We start from the raw sequence: 23,658 nt of genomic DNA on the forward strand, positions 1-23,658 counted from the left end.
TGGAACTGGAGGGATCAGCTCTCTCTATGCCAATACCCCTTGGTAATATTTAATACCTATTGACTTCTGAGGCTTTGACATGAGTTGGGTGTGGCAGCTCAGTTAGATTCTCAGAAAATAAGATCTACAAGCACATATAAAATTCACCAGCATCAGGAGGGTAACAGTGGTTCCAGAAAGAAGGGAAAGCTCCTTCCCATTGCTGATTCCTTTAGAAGGGAAGTTTCATTTGCTATCTGCAGTGATCCCCCAATCCTGGTGCAAATGATGTGGGCAGGGGGGTGGGTTTGCTTTATTACCCAAGCATAGACTTGTAGTCTGAGATAAGTTAGAGGGGGGCTCTTCTATATGTCAGATTTCAAAATGGCATAAGTGATAGAAGAGCTGCTGAGACGCTTAACGAAGGAGCTGCCCATTAGCACAGCCAACCTCCCCACACCAAAAAACCTCAACTGTTTTGCTTACTGGAGAGACAAATCACCGTTTACCTGGAAGAAGGACAATATTTGAAAAGGGCTAGAATGCACAGTCCTATGAAAGCTTTCTCAGAAGTCTCACCAAGGTCAACATGAATCCACAATTCTGCTTACCATATTTGTCATAGCAAGTGTTCCATCCCTCTCTGCTGAGCATGGAGAGGGGACCCCTAGCCTACCTGCCCAGCTCCAAGATACAGTTGCTCTGTGGGCTCAGCTGTGGAAACAACCCTCAAACCCCTCTCCAACTCCAAACTAGAACCTTGCAGGGAGACATGGGCATTGTCCCTAGCCGCATACAGAGGCACAACAACACAAGGTTAGATATCAGAGACAAGGGGAAGGGTGAGGTCCTGGTGACCACAAGTTTTGGCTTTCCCCCCAAAGCCAGTCAAAATTTGTGGAGCCCTGTCCGCAGGCTACCTCACTAAGGAATACAACCAGAGATGGATAAGTGAAAGCACACCTCAATTCAACAGTATAGGCATTGCAGGATAATTTTCTCTGAAGAGAATACCCAGACTTTCCAATCCTAGCCAAAGTCATTATTGAAGCAAGCTGCTGCCCTGTGTGGAGGCCAAGTTCAAGAGCACGGCACCTTCATTTCCTTGAATAGCAAAACCCATTTATCTTTTTTCGCCTTGAGTAAACAAACAAGCCACCCACCACCACCACCACCCTGTCCTATAAATGCCCCATAATATACAGTATCCAAAATGTACATTTAATTCCATCTTTGCTAAAACCTTAAACCCTACTGACACCATAAAACATCAGTGGACTGCAGGCTATGATTGTCTCTCATAATTGAGGAGAACATTAAGGCAAGAGGAATTGTGCTGAAAAATGACATCTTATCTATTTCCTCCCCACCCTTGCTCTCTATATGCCACATTTTTGTCATTGCAGGTCATACACCTGCTCCCTACTTCATAATACACAGAAGTGATAAATGCTTGGATGAACAGATTACTGGAGGCCGTGTCAATCTGGAAACAGGAAAACTCACTCAATTGCCAGCTTTTTTGTCCTGTAGAAAAATAAAATGTCAATACCATGAATTTGTCTTTCTCCTCTCTTGTGCTACGGGTGATGATTGATTGTCAAGAAAGAGACCATATTAGAGCTGGAGGGGAGTTTCGAGATGAGGGTGACCATGCCCAGGTTTCAAAGAAGGGAGGATAATTTACATGAAACAAAGTAAGCCATACTTGACCATGACCTCATCTTGACTTCTGCATATATTAGATTGTTTTCGTAGAAAAGTGTTGCATCCATGATGCAGTACATACTACGAAGATTTGCCAACCCCCGCTATGCTTGGACCTCAATGCACTTATTAGACAAAGACCATTCCATATCACTTTATTCCATCATTGGCTGACATAACAAGGTCTTACAAATGCATGTTGAAATACATAACATATTTTGGTTATATTCCTTCAGAATGTTTAAGAATGGATAACTAGCCAAAGCTGCAGGATCCATTTCTAATCTCTTTCAAGTTTTAGACTCTGATTAAAATGTTGAATTCAGGTAGAATTGACAGTTTCGGCAAGACATCTGATGGATGAAAAACATGGTCCTTCAGCACATTTGATTGTGGTATCTTGGCTTTTCTATGCTTATGGCATGGCTGGTGAATTTTTTTGGCTGTGACATTTTATTGCCAGCTCCAAACCCAACCTCCTGGATTCAAACAGACATTAGCCATCATGGCTCTCTCTACAGCCCATTATTTTACTGTGTTACCTCACTCCTAACTTCATACTCTAAGCTTCCAGCCTACATTGCTTCTATTGCTTACCCGTCTCTACTGTAAGCTCTCTAACTGCAGAGGGATGAATCATAGAATCATAGAATCATAGAATCATAGAGTTGGAAGAGACCACAAGGGCCATCGAGTCCAACCCCCTGCCAAGCAGGAAACACCATCAGAGCACTCCTGACATATGGTTGTCAAGCCTCTGCTTAAAGACCTCCAAAGAAGGAGACTCCACCACACTCCTTGGCAGCAAATTCCACTGTCGAACAGCTCTTACTGTCAGGAAGTTCTTCCTAATGTTTAGGTGGAATCTTCTTTCTTGTAGTTTGGATCCATTGCTCCGATGGATGAGCCCTACTCAACTGGAGTCTCATTCCCAGTTCCTATGATCCTTTGCTGTCTTAATGGTCCATCATCCAGGTTATCACCTCACACAGGAGGTTAGTCCTGGCTTAATCAGCTTTTGACACATCACAGGAAGCACCAGTCTTAGCTGAATGGGCAGATGCTGTCACGACAGAGAAGGCCCTCTTCAGGGTTACCAACAAAAGTGCTCCTCTGAAATGTGAAACAACAAAGAGTGCCTCTCTGCAGCCAGCTGTAATGAGTGAATAGGACAATACAGGAAGATACAGAGATTTTGAGACCAACCATTCAGCACAGACCCAAGGCTGACAAAGTGGACTAAGGACAGTATGTGCAGTGAACACTGAACTGGTCCTCAGATTAACTGAACATGCAGACACATCTGTGGTGAGTTTGTTTGCTCAAGATGATCATTCCCATTCATAAGGCAATCATCCATAGGACTGTATGTTGCTGTTAAGAAAATGGAAGATTGGCGTCATGTTACGCCAGCAACTGCCTGTGAAGTATCTTTTGACTGAAATGAACTACACCTTTCAGTGGGGAATGACTGAGGAAGGTAAATAGGCTCCATTCCTATTTAAGAATAGGCATGGCATCATCCCTACAGTGAAGTTTTCCAGGAAACTTCATTTAGCCTTTGTGGGAGGCAAAGTCAGCAAAAGTGTCATATCTGTTCACATGGAAAATGGAGGCCTATAGCTCACAGCCCTATGGAGCCCTATAGCTCACAGCATCTGCCACCAAGCGTCCACAGCTGAGGGGATGGCTGGCAAAGTGTGTGCTGAGGTGGAAGGGACTGAACTAGCTTCTCATCCATGGATGGGGTCATTTCTAGGTCAATGGATGAGCAAGGCTAGAGGGGAGTGGGAATTCTGTGTTGCCTTTACCCACACTTTGTGAAGAGCAAGCAGCTGATGTTTGCCTAAATGCCAGTGCCCAGTGCTAGACTTCAGAGGCATTTTCTTTTTAATAAATACAAGCCCATGGAAAGGTGGGAAATGATCACAGCTGCCCTGGTTTCTTCTAACCAAAACGAATGCAAATCTCACTTTTAAAAGAAAAGGAAAAATGAATCCTCCTTACATTTTGTGCCTGATTTGTGCATAAAACTTCCCCAGATTTACACAAGCCAACTCCATAAGTCATTCACTTCCCAATCGGGTCCTATATCTTGATGACCTTTTAGAAACCAATGACTGCTTTTCTGTTGTTATCCGTAATTGGAAAAGCACTGAAGATAAGAAAATTTATAGCAATGAATGATCTACCTGAGCAAGACAATAAAGAATATCAGGCAGCAGGAAGGGGGAGAGATGGTATGAAAACACAGGCATGTGTGCACACCACATGCACAGAGGACAAAGATGAACTTTGCTTTAAAACGAGTTGTTCGTGCAACCCTGTCATCCTTCCACCCATAAGACAATAAAGATGAGCAGGCAGCTAGAAAGGGAAGTGATACTATGTCTTCTTTTCCTTACTCACCCCTGCCTGACAGATCTGAATTGACCTTGGCTTACTCTTAATCCTTACCCACACATTCTCCCCTGTTTGCCCTTTCAACAGCAGCAGCTTCCTGCGAGTTGCTGTTGTTACAGATATTCATCCATCTCAAGAGGTGCTCTAATAAGCAGAGTAAGGACATGACTTTAGTGCCCTCAGGCAGCACCTCTTTGACCCTTGGATGCACTTTGGAGATGGCTATGCAGATATTTGGCTATTCCAGTGTATTACAAGTCCAACAAAGGTAGCAGAAATGATGACATACTGGATTTGGTGTTCTGCACTGGTGTGGATAAGATGGAGGAAGGAGTGCTATAAACCTTCCAGATGAATATATTGACAACTAGAAGCAGTTTGAGTGTGTGTGTGTCTATGTCTAGCCACAACACTTGCTTCCCAGCAGGTGTGTCACTTTTGGTTACCAGGAGGGAGGGATGAGGCAGTGGGCATATCAGTGCAGTATGGGAACACAAGCAGGAGTGCTGGATTGGCTCCACCAGTGCACAGTGCCGGCCTCCCTGGTGCCTCTCCCTCCTGCTAAATGGCTGTGACACACCTGCCAGGAAGCTCCTGATGTGACTCTGTCCCATCAGCTGAGCTGGTTCTGTTTACAGCTCAAAACCTCCACAGGAGAAGGGAGAAATTCATTTTGGTTCATATTTTAATGTAAACGTGCTTACCGGTAATTCACAGTTCCCAAAAGATTGCCTACAAAGTGAAATGCAGATTTTGTGGGGAAATTCACACCACAGTACTCTGAATTTCATATACAGTTCTTCATAATGCACATAAATATATGCATTTGTGGGAAATGTTCTAAAATGCATGTGCTAGTAAAAAGAAAACAAAAAAAAGCATTGTACTAGAATAAATTGCTTACAAAACCATGCATATTTGGCAAAAATCCATACAATGTGTTTATTAGGAGAAATAGGCACTGAAATTCTGGGAATTGTTTTTAGGAGAAATGCCTTTTAAAACAATCAGAAACTGATGCAAAAATGTAGAGAACTGAATTTAAGATTGGAAACAATGAAAAATAGAGAAACCAAAATTGAAAGATTCACTTGTCCATACCTAGAGTAGTAGTTTCAATGGTTTTTCCTGTGATACCTGTGTTTGGTTTGCAGGACTTTCTGTTGGTTTTTTTTAAATGATATTTATTGAAAATTTTCTAAAAATTACAAGAAAAAGACAAAACAGAAAAATAAAAATAAAAAAATAAAACCATCATTCTCCAATTCTCCACTTTCATTGCCTTCTTTCTTTGACCTCCTCCTCCTCCCTTTTCTTGTATCCTAATTAATAATTTTCGCAGCAAATCCTTTCCATAATTCATAATATTCTGTCATTACATTACCTTAATCTATTTTCATCTTATCTTATAGAAAACCTTAAAGCTTAAAACTTAAATCTTATTTTTACTAACTTCTCATAACCATTTACAGATGGGTAGCCGTGTTGGTCTGCCATAGTCGAAATAAAAAAATTCCTTCCTGTAGCACCTTAAAGACCAACTAAGTTAGTTCTTGGTATAAGCTTTCGTGTGCATGCACACTTCTTCAGAGTGTATCTGAAGAAGTGTATCTGAAGAAGTGTGCATGCACACGAAAGCTTATACCAAGAACTAACTTAGTTGGTCTTTAAGGTGCTACAGGAAGGAATTCTCATAACCATAACATTCTTACCTAATTCTTTAAACATTTTAGCAAGAGCCAAGTAATTTCATTTCAACATTTTTCTAACATTCATCAATATTATAAAACAATCCTAATGGTAAAGAAAGAAATAAGAACAATCCAATCTTCATCCAGTGTCCCTTCCTCCTGGTCCCGGGTTTTGTCAGTCCTTATTATCCCACTGATCTAGCACATTAACCTGGTGATCTTATATCCGAGGCCCTCAAGTCTCTCCCATGTCCCTTCCACAGCTCTTCTTCATATTTTCCTTTCACTCGTGGGAACTCCAGCTTGGTAATGTTTTTGACCCTTTTCAACAGATCAGCCCCTTTTCCATAGTCCAGACTAAACTCCATGTGGTATTTGAAGACATGTTTCAGAATCCCTCCAAAATTAAGAGCCCCCACAGCTCCAAACATCTGACGGCCGGTTTGCAGGACTTTCTGAAGGCTTGCACTGGCTACTTCAGGATGGCCTGATCATAATGAGAGGCTGGCCTTAGCTGTCAATATGATGGTCAATGTTGTCATTCATAGAGGGCCTGTTCCATGAATGTTTGGAGGAGTTGAAGGCCTTAAGAAAGTTGGAAAGATGCTTGGAATGTATGACATTTGAGAACACTACAGTGGCCATTTAAAGATCTATGCTGCAGCAGTGATAGTGTTGTGCAGGAAATTCACACCTCAAGGTGTCAGAATTGTTAGTAGCCCATGGTGACCTGTTTGCCAGAGGAGTTCATCTGGCACAACGTGGACTTTGCATTTGGAGTATGTGCAAGCTAGAAGTATCACTAGCATTTTGTCAAATTTGCTTGCTTTATTTTTGTTGTATAAGTCTTTACTCTGGGTGGTGTGTGAGATGTGTAGGGACATGCCTATTTTGGACTCTTATTCACTGTTGTGAAAGTTTGGAATATTCCATGCATGATGGATGGCAAATCATTTTTCGACTGAATTCTGCTTAGTTACAGACTGGTTTTCTTGTCCTGGTAGATGATCTTCTACTGGAGGTTTCCTTCTCAACATTAGACTTTTCACCCTGGCTTTTGGCATGGAGTAACATCATGCATAACTGAACCAACAAAGTGACTTGCTGGGCATCCATGAACAGCTTTGGATTACTTAATACAGAGCTTAGCTGGTCCAGATGCTTGCAGAGATAATATACAGAGGTGGAAGGGTCCATGGGATCCGTGGCCCCGGGTGCAACTGTGAGGGGGCACAAACAGGCTCCTTCATCGAAGCTTGGCTCCAAGTGAGAAGGAGCTGTGCCTTGGCTGTGGCGCTAGGGCCTGGCTGTAGCTCCATCCCCAGGGTCAGGCCTGACCTGGGGGAGGAGAGTACAAAAATGGGAGTTGTCTTGTGGATTTATTTGGGGATCTGAACTTTTATCATTTTTTGTGTATATATAAAGCAATTAGGAGAGATAATCAGAGGTCACATATTATCTACCAGTCCTGGAGCAGGAATCTTGGCTCTGGAGTGCCAAGAGTAGTGAATGAAACTATTAGCATGATTGTTGTTATACTGAATTGAAAGGACAGGAAGAACATATTTCATAAAAGTAGTTACTTTATGTAGGTCGTGGACTGAGCCTGCATTTTCTATAGCTGGCCATCGCTGTGCTTATATAGCATGGATGAGTGCACCCAGGCTGGGAACATGTTGTTGTTTAGTTGTTTAGTCGTGTCCGACTCTTCATGACCCCATGGACCAGAGCACGCCAGGCACGCCTATCTTCCACTGCCTCCCACAGTTTGGTCAAACTCATGCTGGTAGCTTCGAGAACACTATCCAACCATCTCGTCCTCTGTCATCCCCTTCTCCTTGTGCCCTCCATCTTTCCCAACATCAGGGTCTTTTCCAGGGAGTCTTCTCTTCTCATGAGGTGGCCAAAGTATTGGAGTCTCAGCTTCATGATCTGTCCTTCCAGTGAGGACTCAGGGCTGATTTCCTTCAGAATGGATAGATTTGATCTTCTTGCAGTCCATGGGACTCTCAAGAGTCTCCTCCAGCACCATAATTCAAAAGCATCAATTCTTTGGCGATCAGCCTTCTTTATGGTTCAGCTCTCACTTCCATACATCACTACTGGGAAAACCATAGCTTTAACTATACGGACCTTTGTTGGCAAGGTGATGTCTCTGCTTTTTAAGATGCTGTCTAGGTTTGTCATTGCTTTTCTCCCAAGAAGCAGGCGTCTTTTAATTTTGTGGCTGCTGTCACCATCTGCAGTGATCATGGAGCCCAAGAAAGTAAAATCTGTCACTGCCTCCATTTCTAGGAACATACATATGGCTGAGAACATACATATGTGGAATTCTGGTTGAATATATAGATCTGTGCCCCTCCCCATACTGATGTTTCTGTCTTCTTTTGCTCAAGTGCCTTTTGCAGAACTGTTTCTGACTCTCTTTTAAAAATAAAATAAAATAAAAGCTGGTTGAGTAATGTGTTGATGAAGCTATGTATATCATGGGACTGGCCACCCCGTAAAAAAAGAAAGAAAGAAAAATGTGGCAGAGGCAGGAGGGTGTGTGTGTGTGTGTGTGTGTGCTACTTGTCACATCATGAGAATTATTCAGTGGGTGCCCATGACATTTGTGCTGCCAGAAACCATGTCAGATTCTAAGAAATGGTGGCACAATCTCCTGAGAGAATTGCGTTGTGCGACCAATGCAATATTTGAGCATTGGGAAAATGTGCTATCTTGGCAACAATGAAAAAGTGCCGAAGCTCAGTAGGGGAGCATCTGCTTTGCATGCAGATAGTCCCTGGTTCAATCCCCCTGCTGCCACCATAGCATTTCCAGGCAGGGCTGGGAGAGAACCCTAGAGAGCTGCTACCAGTCTGCAAAAACAGTACTGGGCTAAATGGAGCAATGGTCTCACTCAGTATAAGGCAGCCACCTATGTTCCTGAAACATACTCAGAGTTGAGTAGTAATTTCGTGCTCTTTCAGCTCATAGGAACAGTGATTGAATTTCCCTCCTGAACCTCAGGCTTTATATACATTATTTACACAATGAGTACCATCTGACTGGTTGATTATGTTTCCCTCCTGGAGCCTGATTGGGCTGCTGCTGCAGGCCAATCAGTTGTTGCATCCTAGTATCCTACCAGCCCAATAGGCTGATTAACTTCCTCCTGGGGTCTGATTGGGCTGCTCCTGCAGGCCAATCAGGTTGTAGCATTCTAGGATCCTACCTGCCTATTGTTCTAGGATCCAAGCTTAGTACATAATGGTTCCTATTAGGTGAAGCTGTCCAGGTTACCTGGGCCAGTGCTGCCATGTAGCAGGGTGAAGCAACTTCAGGAACCTGAAGGAGGTGAGGAAATAGATGAAGGCAAGAATTAGCATCTGAATGGTGCAGCAAGTATTCTGGAGTGTTGGTTCTACAGCGTGGGAAGGAACAACACCACTTGGGTTCCTCTTCAGGCAGCTAACATGTCTGTTGGGTCATCCACAACAAAAGAGTAATGGCTGCTTTCCTTATGCAAAACCAAAAGTTATATTTTTATATATATGAACAGATTGATTAGAAAGAGAGGGAGCAAAGAGGACCAACAACATGTGAAAATGATTCCCAGCAACATTTGAAAATGCTTCCTGTCATAAGATATCAGATTGCTACTGACAAAACATCAGTAGCTTTGAAAAATTAAAGAATGGCTTTCATATATATATGAATATATATATTTATTCCCCCAGTCCAAGTGAAAGAACGTGCCTACAAGGGTTATTCACAGCCAGTGATTCAGAGATGAAAAGGTGCACGGAAGATAATTTGAAAGGACCGTTCACAGCATCCCACCCTGCTTTTGCATACACATCTCCTGGGGCAAGAGAAAGAGGCCCTGACAGAAAGCCGCTGACATTCCACTGTGAAGGGAGTGTTTAGTAGAGGCAGGTCGCCCAGATGCCATTTGACGCTGCAATATGCAACCTCAGGGAAATCACTTTACAGATGGGAGGAAGCGAGACACCCTGGGAGATAAAGCGTGGACAAGAGTATTTGCCTCACAGGGGTGGGTTGTCAGAATGGATTAATGTTGAGGCCGAGAGAGGGAATATGAGGTGACTGGAAAAGTGAAAATCTCATGCAATAAATTTATTCTCCTAGTTGAGTTGGGGCAGTGGGGGTTGCAGCACACACATACCAGGGATTATGGTTTAAACGACAAACCCTGGTCAGTTTCAAAGCAAGCCAACTCCAAACTATGGGTTATGAAGCAGGCTCGTTTTACGAACCAGAGGTTTTTTGACGTTGTGATTCCTGGTTTCCATGTAACAACAAGTCAAGAATCATGGAAGATTCACATACCCTCCAATATTTCTCTGGTGAAAATAGGGCCATCCCATTCCATAATGATACTTTTACTATTTATACCCCACATCTTACTGGGTTGCCCCAGCCACTCCTGAGCAACTTCCAACGTATATAAAAACACAATAAAACATTAAGCATTTTTTAAAAACTTCCCCATATAAGATTGCCTTCAGACAGCTCAGGGGTCGGATAACTCCATACCCTCCAACATCTCTCTAATGAAAATAGGGACATCCTAAGGAAAGTGGGACATTCCGGGATCAAATCTGAAACCAGGACGTCCCTGGAAAATAGGGACACTTGGATGGTCTTGATTCAGCTAACTCTGATTAAATCATTTTCCTGCTGGAGGGTTGGTGGTCACATGAGTCCCAGTGCTTCATGCAGGTTACTTCAGTTTGTACCTTATCATTATGGATGAAGGGTGTCCATGTGAGAATTAGGAGTGCAAATCAACCAAAATAAATAAATAATGATTTGATCCATTACTTTAGCTTTTAGGCCAGATTCCACAATTTTTTTGGAAAAAAAGTAGAGTCAATAATTAGGGGGCTGATTGCCATAATTTTCGAGTAGAATTAAAGGCCCTGCTTTTTAATTGAAGGATTTCAGTCATAAGGAGCAAAATCCATATCAGGCCCAATGCAGCCCTAAGGCAAGCCCTGCTAAGTTCAATGCAAATGACTGGGTCATCTTCATCTATAAAAACAGATGACATACCAGAAATGCAGGGTGAGGATTAAAAATTTTCAAATGCCAGAATTTCACAGGGATCTAATTAACAGTGCCAGATTCAAGCAAAACTGACATTAGATAGACAAATGGATAGAGGTGGCCCAAGAGAATCTTCTGGGTGAAAAATGTCCCTAACCTCTTTGCTATTCCCAGTTTATTAAAGATGGGGGTCATGACAAGCAGCTGATTCTGTGCCTATAGATGCAAAAGATCTCTGAAACATGTGGGAATAAGGTTGAAGCCTACCATTCTGCATGGACTCTGCCCTCTGTATGGTGACATGAGAAAACCAACTGTACACCAACAGCTTATACGTGGCTAGGGTCATGCAATTATGTAGTAAGAATACAACAGAAAACAATTCTAGCTATTTGAAGGGATAATTGTGTCTTTCAAAATCTTTATGTCTGAAAAAAGAAACCATGAAAGGCGTGTGCAGCAAAAGTAGCATACACACAGGTAAGAGGTAGAATTTGACTTAATACCTCTTGCACAATGAGGAACTAGAGATGTAAGATGAGCTATACTTCAAAGCTACCCCAAGTGCCAAGCAAATGAAAGCTAACAAAGAAAACCAGCTCTTCAGCTCTTTGAGAGTCTTTCTCCTCCTCCTCGGCACTTTAGAAGCTAACTGGTTTATTGTGTTCTGAGCTTTCACCTTCTTCATCAGATGCATGAAACACAAGTGGGAAAGAAATGAATTCAAGTGGCTTGCCAGGTCCCTTTCAAACTCCCCATTTCTTCTTCTTAATGCTTACTTAAAATGTGACGCTTAATGCTTAACAAAAAGCTTTTCATCTGAACAATCCTATCTAGTTTAATGGACTGGGAATTCTCCCAATGAATCTTACCTACTGTTCTTGGGAAATCTGGGTGGGCAAGATAAAATGTTCTGTTCTAGCTGTCTTGTATTAAAAGAGAGCCTTTCTTAAACTCTATGAAGAAAAATAAAAAAATCCTTCCAGTAGCACCTTTAAGACCAACTAAGTTAGTTCTTGGTATGAGCTTTCGTGTGCAAGCACACTTCTTCAGATACACTGAAACAGAAGTTGCCAGATCCTTCTATATAGTGAGAAGGTGGGGAGGGGTATTACTCAGAAGGGTGGTGGGAATGGGAGATTGGCAGATAGCTGAGATGAGCCTGCTGACGACTCTTAACGACTGTAATAGGTCTTACAGGAAAAGGCAAGGGGTGAGAAGGTGAGAAATGGCTTAGTCATGTATAATGGGATAAGAATCCAATGTCTTTGTTCAAACCAGGTCTCTCCATGGTTTTAAGTTTGGTAATGAGTTGCAATTCAGCAGCTTCTCTTTCCAGTCTATTTCTGAAATTCCTTTGTAGTAAAACAGCTACTTTGAGATCTTGTATAGAATGTCCTGGGAGATTGAAGTGTTCTCCTACTGGTTTCTCTGTTTTGTGATTCTTGATGTCAGATTTATGTCCATTTATTCTTTGGCGTAAGGTTTGGCCTGTTTGTCCAATATAGAGAGCTGAAGGACACTGTTGGCATTTGATGCCATACACAATGTTAGATGATGAGCAATTGAATAGTCCCGAGATGGTATGTGTGATGTTGTTGGGGCCAGTAATGGTGTTGTCCGGGTGTATGTGGCAGCAAAGTTGGCATCTGGGTTTATTGCAGGCTCTGGTGCCAGTGTCCGTGTTAAGTCTGGTTGTAGTATTATTGTGGGTTGGGAGTTGTTTAAGATTGGGTGGCTGTCTGTAGGCAATGAAAGGTCTTCCTCCCAGAGCTTGAGAAAGAGAACTGTCATTGTCCAGGAGAGGTTGTAGATCTCTGATGATGCGTTGTACTGTTTTAACTTGGGAGCTGTATGTGATGACTAGAGGTGTTCTGTTATTTTCTTTTTTGGGTCTGTCTTGCAGCAAGTTCTCTCTGGGTATAAGTCTGGCTCTGTTGATCTGTTGTCTAATGAAGAAAAGAGGGCACTAAACTGAATCTGCTTACCCCTTTCCCCATCGTATCATCACCATTAAAGAAAAAATTCCATTTTTGTTGTAAACGGTCATTGTATCATTACAATGATAGCAATGGGTTGTCAATTTCTTTTCGTGTGTGTGTTTTCAAGTCTTCAACACATGGATGGGGAATGTTTTTGAAGTTGAGGGCCACATTAAGAACAGAAGAAGAGCCACATTGTCTTATTGGCTAGGGCAAATTCCAGTCATGGGGTGGGACAAACCCACATATAATCACAAAAAGTCATTCCCCATTGAAACAGAGTCATTGGTAATTTCCCTTCCATTTTCTTCAAGTACTCTTTTATCTTACAGTTTGCAAGTGGCAACCCAGTTCTCTAGCACCTTTAAGCTATTCTGACAGTGTCAAAGGCAAAAACTAATCAGTAATCCTAGTAGATGAATCATAATAATAATTTTTTATTTATACCCCGTCCATCTGGCTGGGTTTCCCCAGCCACTCTGGGCGGCTTCCAACAAAATATTTAAAATACAATAAAACATCAAACATTAAATACTTCCCTAAACAGGGCTGCCTTCAGATGTCTTCTAAAAGTCAGATAGTTGTTTATTTCTTTGACATCTGATGGGAGGGCTTTCCACAGAGTCAGTGCCACTACCAAGAAGGCCCTCTGCCTGGTTCCTTGTAACTTTGCTTCTCACAGTAAAGGAACCTCCAGAAGGCCCTCACAGCTGGACGTTAGTGTCCGGGCTGAACAATGGGGGTGGAGACACTCTTACAGGTATACTGGGCCGAGACCGTTTAGGGCTTTAAAGGTCAGCATCAACACTTTGAATTGTGCTCGGAAACATACTGGGAGCCAATGTAGGTCTTTCAGGACCGGTGTTATGTGATCTTGGCGGCCACTCCCAGTCACCAGTCTAGCTGCCGCATTCTGGATTAGTTGTAGTTTCTGGGTCACCTTCAAAGGTAGCCCCACGTAGAGCGCATTGCAGTAGTCCAAGCAGGAGATAACTAGAACATACACCACTCCCGCGGACAGGTAGGGTCTCAGCCTGCGTACCAGATGGATCTGGTAGACAGCTGCCCTGGACACAGAATTGACCTGTGCCTCCATGGACAGCTATGAGTCCAAAATGACTCCTAGGTTGCGCAGTTCAGGGGCAGTTACCCCATTCAGGACCAGGGAGTCCTTGAGCTGGCCTCTCAGCCTCCAACTGTGTCAAGATTCCTGCTGCTCCTGAATTCAGGGTCATGATACTAAGGGGCTTGGGATCAAGATGTCTGAAAGACTGCCTTCTGCATATAAAGGTAAAGGGACCCCTGACCATTAGATCCAGTCGTGGCCTACTCTGGGGTTGCGGCGCTCATCTCGCTTTACTGGCCGAGGGAGCCGGCATTTGTCCACAGACAGCTTCTGGGTCATGTGGCCAGCATGACTAAGCCGCTTCTGGTGAACCAGAGCAGTGCACGGAAACGCCGTTTACCTTCCCACCGGAGCGGTACCTATTTATCTACCTGCACCTTGACGTGCTTTCGAACTGCTAGGTTGGCAGGAGCAGGGACCGAGCAACGGGAGCTCACCCAGTCACGGAATTCGAACCGCCGACCTTCTGATCGGCAAGTCCTAGGCTCTGTGGTTTAACCCACAGCGCCACCCGCGTCCCTTTTCCTTCTGCATATACTTAAGGCTTAAGCCTTAACAAGTGAAGCAAAGTAGGTGTGACCAAGGTGAGGGCATTCTTGGTTGGATACCCTGGTTGTGGAATGGCCTGCCCAGAGGCGCTTGTCTGGTACCTTTGTTATGGTCAGCTACTGTTTACATGGCCTACTGTTTACATGACCCTGAAAGCTGTCTGTGGACAAATGCCACCTCCTTTGGTCTGAAGCAAGATAAGCACCGCACCCCACAGTCGCCTTTGACTGGACATGCTGTGTATGTTTTAAGATGCTTTCTTCTCTCTATAGATATTTTCCTGCTGCAGGTTGTTTAAGAATATTGCATTTTAACTGCAATTTTTATTTTATGTTTGTAAGTCAGACACAGAACAATGTTACTGGACAGCCTTATATATATAGCAGATAAATAAATACAGAAAAACCCCTACATTTCCCTTCATACTGAATAAAAGAGGTACCCAACTGGTATTGAGATACACTGTTTATTTGGCAGTAAGCATAATTTCTGGAAATACTTTTTTTTCCTCCTCTCCTCCTGCACTAAAGACTGCTCCCTGTTTGCCTGTACAAGAATTTGGTAATACAATCAGACACTAATAAATTCATTTTCTACTTGACTGCTCATTCATTCAAATGTTAGTACATAGGAAGAATACAAGCTTTGCAATTGTGGGACTTGGCTAATCAGTTCATAATGAATAATATATATGAAAGAGATAACTGAGATAGGCACCCATCTTGCAAGCTGACTGCCAAAGGCAGATGGGTATGTTCACCATCAACCTTCACTTACTAAGAATGACCTTCCAACAGGGTAGAGCCAAATTCAGGGGCAGGGAAGATGATTTGTACACAAAAGGTCCCAGACATATCCCATATCATGGCAAGGGGGGAAATGCACCAAAGAACCTGGAGAATTTGCTTTAACCAATTGATGTAATTCCATTGTTCACCCCTTGCTATAGATCACCTTAAGCTCCGTTGGAGGAAGGGTGATGCATAAATACCATGAAACACTAAGGTAACCTTAAAATGCCCTTGTGTACATTATCTATTTTCCTCCCTCATACCCCCACACTCCATGTGGCCCCAGGCACTGGCAACCCACTCTACACCACTGGTTGTCACTAGGCCCCAGTCATTCAATGTCAGCCAAGTGAACTATGCTTAAACGTTAGGCAATTCCACACAATTTCCTTACCTTAACCTGCCACTTATTTCATTCCTCTGTCATTTATAAAAGTAAGCTTCAATAAAGGTATTATATACATAACGGGTCTACATTAGCAACACATTTTAGCACTGCTGTATAAATATAATTCTTAGTACCTAAGGCTTAAAGGCGAAGAGGCTCAGAAAAACAGACTGAATTAAGCCACCACATTTCAGAGAGGTAAACACTGACGCAGGCCTAATCCACTGCAATATACACCAGATTGTACTGAATCTTTGCTCATCAGTAACTCTGCTAAAGCTGGCTGCAAGGGAAGAGGCAGCACAGAAATTCTGGAGTTGTTCATCTCCATGTACACCTTCAATTTGCTGGGCAGCCATTTTCCAAACTAGCAGCCTTTAAGCATCCGGCTGAACTGTGTGTTCTGTGCAGACAAGTCTTCAAGAAAGAATGATCCCTGCGCTCCCCTCCCCTACGCACACCTCATACAAAGTCCAGACATGCACAATGAGCTCCTCTTGGATGCTTCCCAAACATCCTTTCCTTTCGGGGGGCGGGGGGGAGAAAGAGAGGGAGTGCAGGGCAGTTGTTTGTGCGAAAGGTGCCCCCCATGTCATCTTGCTTAATTTTTTTGACATTGCAGAGCTCCCGAAGAGTGATGCGGTTACCAAGGAAACCAGCAAAGAGGTACACAGGGGTTGCCGCCACACTGTGAAGTGTGAAAAAATGCCAGCAATCCACGGCCAAACTCGCCTGGCTGGCGCTCTGCCAATTACTGCCAACTATATTGTATGGTTGGCAGGACAAAAGGGTGTCTTGTAAAAGGGAGTGGCGGTGATGGTGGTAGTGGGGTGTGTGTGTGTGTGTGTGTGTGTGTGAGAGAGAGAGAGAGAGAGAGAGAGGGAGAGAGAGAGACTCTGAAGCAGCAGCTTGAGCATCTGCTTCAATATGAAAGGGTTAGGGGTCCCTGCTATAGGACAGCAGCCCAAAGTTATTCACTCACAGAGACATCTCTGCATTAGGAGTGGAAACATAAATTCATGCTGAGACGGCAGCCAAGGACAGCCAGTTGCAGGCAGCTGCGGCAGGCTCTACCTTTTTTATGGCTCCCATTATGAGAATTCTATTATGGTTGGCAATTTGCAATAATCAATTTGAAATCACAGTTTGATTAGTTAATCCACCTTTGCTTCATGTCTCTTGAGGATTTGAATCTGAAGGGAATTCAGGAGGTAAAATCAACAGCACACATTTTTGTTGATAAATAAACACACATGTGTGTGCACATTTATACAGGTTTGCATATATCGAGAGGCCAATTCAGAGCTCTCATGAAATAGAGCACTCTGGAGTAGTTCACACTGAGCTCCCAGTACCAATTACCAAAGGAACTGGCCCCTTCAACAGCAGAGTGGGTTTAGTGTAGTAGTGAAGAGTCTAGCTGGCAACTCAGGAAGTTGCATTGCAAAAATTCACCTATATTGTGAACCCACTAAGTGGTCTTAGGAAGCCACCATCTCTCAGCTTCAGTCCCTGCCTTCCCCATCAGTAAAATGAGATTGAAATAATACTGACCTAATTTACAGGATTGTCGTGTGGATTATAGCAAAATAAGGGTGGTAGCATGCTTTGAATGTTCTAAACCACTCTATAAATGCTTAAGCATGCTACAATGGCAGTGAAACATGGAGATGAAATACACCCAAACTGTTAAGTAGCTGCACTGCTGGGCCTTCATTCCTTCACCAACTTGGCAGCTTGCCAGCATAGCTAGGGCTGATGGGAGTTGTAGTCCAAAACACCTGGAGGATGCCAGGATGGTGAAAACTGCTTTAACTCATGCATGTTCACCTTGAATGTTGTACTAGGGTAGCCAAGGATTAATGTGACATGAGCAGAAATAGCTTGGAGGTGGAGAAAACTGGTCAGCCAGAAAAGCAGTAAGAGCTCTGCTTCTGTGTACATTCAGGAAAAGATATGTGGTATGCAGCTTAATGAACCTTTAAAACAGCAGGAGCATACGAAGACTCTGCATATGGTCAGAGAATTTTTCACTCCATAAAAAATTATTTTATCTTCTGGTTGTTGTTTATTATACATATATTGTGGTGCTTCTGCAGCTTTCATTATAGCCAACATTGTTATCTCTGTTTTTAAACCACCCTTTGGATCCATGGTGGAAGGAAAGGTGGAATACAAATATTTCAAACAAACAAGACTTGTGAACATCACACATCTCTGACTTTCTGTTTGTTTCAATGGCAAGAGGATCCCATGTGCCTTAATGGTACCCACTCACTCACCATCTTTTTATTTTTAAAAATCTGTGTTGTAACCTTGGGTTGCTACTCTATTGTCCTAATCTGAGAAAGCGAACATGCTATCATTTACATGGGCACACCCCACCTAAGAAGGTAAGTAGAGCCCTGCTGGATGAGGTCAAAGACCCATCTAGTCCAGTGACCTGTTTTCCAAGTGGTCAACCAGATGCCTCTGGGAAGCCCACAAATGGGAACTGTTAAATTGTGGGTGAACATATCAGACGACACAGCGATTCTTCAAACAGCTCTTGTTTATTCACAGGCCAGAACAGAACTGAACTGAAGGGTTCAGCAAGCCTGCTTATATAGAGCTCCACTACAACGCAACTGTAACCACTTTCTGTAACTATCCAATCACTGAACGTCACTTTCAATCCCTTATTTGCATAAGGGAGGACCTGAGTGAAAACTATCTACAGTATCCCCCTGCTGACCCAGGGTGGGAACTTCAGTACATAACAGGAACCAAGACAGTTCTCCTTTTTCACAGTTGCCTTCCCATTCACCAAAATCGCTTATCTTTTAGTCTAATTTAGGGGCATGTTCCACTGCTCAAAAACAGCTGTTAACACCAAAGCAGTGTCATCCCTTAGATCCCAGTAGACACCAGGGGCTTGGGAGCAAGTAATTCACATTTAAAGAAGAAAAATCAAGTCCACGCAGCGCCAGCAGCAACCTTCAGAAGAAAGAAAGAATCTTGCTGCAAGTGGTGTTACCTGGGAAAGTAATTAGAGATGGTATTTACAGCCTTGCTACCATTTTAATGTTGTTTTGCATCTGTTCTCCTTACACTTGGAGAATAGACATAGAGGGGAACATCTGTTTTCAGCTGCAGTCAGACGCGACATTCCCCAGCCGGAGATTTCCCTGCTGTTTCAATGGGCTTTAATTATGTCTGTTTCCGTAACCAGGGTCAACTCCGCTACTGCAGACAGACACAAGCCTTAGCTTGGCTCTGAGCCTTTAAGTAACCTGGTGCTGCTCAGGTTTCCTTTCTTTTGCCTAATCCCCTGCTCACTACAGTAATATGCCAGAGAAGTGCAGATGTCACCTCCACTTTGTAGAGACAGACAGGCATCTAGGCTGAGGGAAGAGACACCACAAAGGAGTGGAAAGCACCGTAATCAGGGTCTTATCCCAACTGACAAGATAAAGAGTATGAAGGGAAGAGAAGGATCCTTCTGAATGAACAGGCAGCCCTCGGGGCCCTGTCAGTTCCACTCACCAGGAAGATCTATATGGAAATCTGTCAAAGAAATTTGGACAAAGCTAGGAGGAAGCTCTAAAAAGGTACTTGTATCACCTTCCCAGTTTATATACAAAAATCAACCCCCCCCCCCAAAAAAAGGGTCATTAAGGATGGGAAAGGGCATGTCCATTTGCAATTGAATTGCTGGAAGAAAAAGATGTCCCTTAGCCTCAGGGCTCAGTGCAAACTCTATTCCTGAAAACAGTTTTACTGCATTTGCCAAGAATTTCTTGCCCCAAGGTGCATACAGATTATGTCACCACTGGATGTCACTCTGCTTTAGAAACTCAGGTTTTTCCGTTGCAACCCTGCCTCTAATTCAAGAGGCGGGCGGGGTTGACCCTCAAACATGTGTAGAGAAAAAAAGTTTGAGCTCCAATACCAAGGACTTGCCCAGACAGCTCTAATATTAGAGATTCAGATCACTTCCAATTCCTACAGTCCAGATGTGAGAGACTCTTCAACTGCTGAATGGTGCACAAAGCATAACAAAGACCAGCTGTGGTGGCTTCCTGTGAGTGATCTGTGGGAAATACACTTGCCCTTGTCTGGGGCAGTTCAGAAGCTTCTAGTTTTGTGCCACAACAGGCAATCAGGACAGGAAGGTACCATCTGGGCAAATACTAATGTGACAAAATCCCAAGACAATAGCAAGCAGCTTTGCTGAAGGGGTGATCTCTGCTTCTCTCTCTGTCTCTCTCTCTCAGACACTCACACACACACAAGCGTCCCATTCTGGAATAGGATATATTGAGCAGAAAATAATAATGCACACAAGTTCCAAAACTAAGGAAATACTTTGCTCACTAGCCTTATTTCCCAACAGATGCTGGATCTGATGCTTCCATACACATACAGTTTGTTTTGTGAAGAATGGGAGGAATCCACCATCATTCCATTAGTGCAAGCATTCTGGCTTACCAGAAAAAAACAACCCCCCAGTGCTGTTCCAGGGGTTCTCCAGGATACACACCCTCTGAGCCAGGGGGTGGGAGGAGGAGAGGGAGGATAGAAGAGTCATGCTAAAGCAATCTTGCACTACAATTCTACTCTCTTTTTAAAAGTCAGGTTTTCTGTGGTCTTAAAGGAGACAGAAGAAACACCAGCTATGAAAACACCCCCTGCTCCCTAACTCCTTAGGGTCAGGAATATTGAACTCTGTGGCAGTCCAGGTATTACTGGACTCAAACTCCCTTCAACCCCAACCAGCATGGCCCATGCTCAGGGATTGTGGGAGATGTAGTTTAACAACTTCTGGAGGGCCACATGTTCACTGCCCCTGCCTTAGAACAGAGAAAACCCAACAAGGGCTTCCACTAGTGCCCATCCACTAGTGCAATGGGGCTTTCTTCCCTCACATTCCTCTGTGCACCCCCTGTGCACCCCAAATTGGCTGGGCTGGAGGGAGAACCTCCCAGAACAGTGCCTCGGGGGCGGGAGATTGTTCCATCAGGCAAGAAGAAATGCTCCCACTGACGGAGTGACCTCCTTAGCGCTGCATTGAATTCCTCCCAGAAAGTTTGGACATATTCCAGGAATATAAGAATTCTCTCTTTTTAAAGAAGTAGCACTGTGGGTTAAACCACAGAGCCTAGGACTTGCCGATCAGAAGGTTGGTGGTTTGAATCCCCACGACGGGGTGAGCTTCCATTGCTCGGTCCCTGCTCCTACCAACCTAGCAGTTCGAAAGCACGTCAAAGTGCAAGTAGATCAATAGGTACTGCTCCGGTGGGAAGGTAAATGGCGTTTCCGTGCGCTGCTCTGGTTCGCCAGAAGCAACTTATTCATGCTGGCCACATGACCCGGAAGCTGTACGCCAGCTCCCTCGGCCAATAAAGCGAGATGAGTGCCGCAACCCCAGAGTCGGTCACGACTGGACCTAATGGTCAGGGGTCCCTTTACCTTTTATTAAATGTTAGCAATATGCTTTTTCACTAAATTCCAGTCTGACTTGAGCACTTCTAAAATAATCATGATGCTGATATACATGTTCAAGTACTACTAACGGTAAGGGGAAAGCACAAAGCGCTATACTTTTTTTTACTGCTGGTGTATAAACTTCCAGGAATAATTCACAATATTTCTTCACCTAGGCACACTGTAGCAAGATCACCACTGTTAATATACAAGCGTTAGTAAAAATGGACATACACGTAGGAGTGAATATTACTTGTAGCATAACCAAAAGCACCGATTGGGTTTAATATCACCAATATCACCCCACCGTCACCATCAGAACTAGCGTAAAATACTGGCTGTGTAAACAAGGCCAACTGCTAAATTAACACACCTCTGTAATTTCCTCCTAACCCTTATTTATAGGGCAGAGGGAGAAAGAATATACATCCTTTTAGAACCTGACATTTTTACCCAAAGCACAAGCAAAATAATTCTAGAAATAAACCCTAGAAATGGTTTTGAAAGTGTGATAAGGGATATAAATGCATACAGAGGAGGAAAATCCAAGAATGTTTCTAAATGCCCGTTTCCTTTATATACACACTCCAATACAAATTGACCCAGCAGAGGAACCTTTCACATGTGTTTAACATCCACCACAAGATGGCTCCCTGTGCATTTCATTTAACCAGTCCATTCACTTTCTTCAGTTAACTGAATATACTGCCTCACTAATAGTGCTGCCTGCTTTTAAGGAATTGCCTCTTTTCAAGACACCTATAGAACACAATGAATACACCTCTGTCTCAGGAAAGTAAACAGGAATTAAACAATAGAGAATTGCTATCAATCTGAGGCACTCCTTATGAGTTTTCTTGGAACACTGGGCTTGCCATTGTGAGAGTACTCTACTAAATATTCCTTTAGTCTGATCCAGCAAAACAATTCATGACCTTTCTTTGCAACTTTAACCTTAGATACACCTGTCCCCCTCCTTCCCATACTTTTCACTCTTGACCTTCCTCTGATCTTGGTGTTCATGCAAGCAGAATGGGAGCAAGGAAGCAGATAAGAGATGGGGAACCTGTGGCCACAATATGTTGTTGGACATAATTGCCCATGAACTCCAGCCATCAATGCCAATGGAGAGGGATGATGGGAGGTGTAGTCCAGCAACACCTGGAGGGCGCCAGGTTTCCCAACATCATTGGGGCCCCTGGTAGTCTTAGCAGGTACAACTGACAACAGCAGTGGTGTGATCTGTGGCAGGCAGCTAAAACCACCCACCATTTTAATAACCCAGAATATCCTGAAATAATATTACTCAGAGATGCTGAAAGGATTTTAAAAGAGTGCATGACTTCCTAGACCCATCCATTAAAATGTTGGCATCCATCTGTCTCGAGACGAGCAGTACAAAAGTGACCTCCCTAGGGCACAAGCCTGGGCAGTGTGTATGGAAGTCCTGGGCTGCCCACCCCTCTCTCATCCTTGCTGATGTGGTCCAAAGGAAAGCAGAGCAATACATTTGGCATCAGCTTGGCTGCAGGAGTTGCCATAAGATGGCATACAAAGCACCATCCAACCATCAGGGACTCCACTCCAAATTCTTGTAGGGTTTACTCCTTAGCCTTTTCTTCTCCTGAAGATACCCATCCATTACTACCAGATAAACTCAAGGTCAGGGAAAAAGATAGCACCCAGTGGCAGACCTTGGGGTCTCAAATTTCAACAGTGCGCTGTGGAACACTAAAATTTAGTGCTCCCCAATCTCTCTCGCTCTGTTCTACAGCATTGGTGTGGTGCAACCGTCCAGTGCTGTTGAAGCAGTCGCACTACCCTAAAACTGCCTCTGTAGGTAGGATGGAAAACTATGTTTTATTTTTGTACCACCTTTTACTCTAAGGAGCACAAGGTGGTGTGTGCATGGTTCTCCTCTCCCCTTTTCTCTTCACAACAACCTTATTACACTGAAGGACAGTGACTAGTCCACTGTCATCCAGTGAGCTTCCTGGCTGAGCAGAGATTCGAACCCTGGTCACCTAGGTCATAGTCCAGCACACTGTCCATTGCATCACACTGGCTTTCAAGGTTCCACATGTGACCGGTCCCTCCTGGGCAGAGAAGCTAAGTTAGGTTGAGTGTTGTTGGGGCATCTGAACCTTCTAATACCCTCAGTCATATGAGTCTTTCTGAAGAAAGGGTGCAGTAATCTGTGCAGGGGAAGGATGGCAATTAAAAGTGGATTAGTAAATTAAGAAAAGGGTAATGAAAGGAAGGAGTTCACATCCTCTCTATTTGCCAGAAGGAATCAGGTACATGTGGTTTGTGTTATGTGAGTCCTGCATACCACACTTGTGATCAAGTCAGAGAATAAAAAACATTTCTATGGAGTCTGGAAAATATTTGAAATATTATACTTTGAAATACAGCATAACCTCCAATTATCCAAGTCTCTTAGGCTGCAATCCTATACTCACAGACTCCCACTGAACTCAGTGAAGCTTACTTATGAGTAGGCAGGTATAGGAATGCACTG

At 43.5% G+C, this 23,658-nt stretch overlaps 1 protein-coding gene across 6 annotated transcripts in view; it reads right to left on the reverse strand.

Moving 5' to 3' along the window:
• Window positions 1-23,658, reverse strand: part of TNRC6C (trinucleotide repeat containing adaptor 6C) — a 394,661-nt gene that overhangs the window by 354,468 nt on the left and 16,535 nt on the right. The window lies entirely within an intron of this gene.

This window comes from Podarcis pityusensis (genome assembly GCF_964106645.2).
Source record: "Podarcis pityusensis genome assembly, chromosome: 2".
Taxonomy (NCBI): Eukaryota; Metazoa; Chordata; class Lepidosauria; order Squamata; family Lacertidae; genus Podarcis; species Podarcis pityusensis.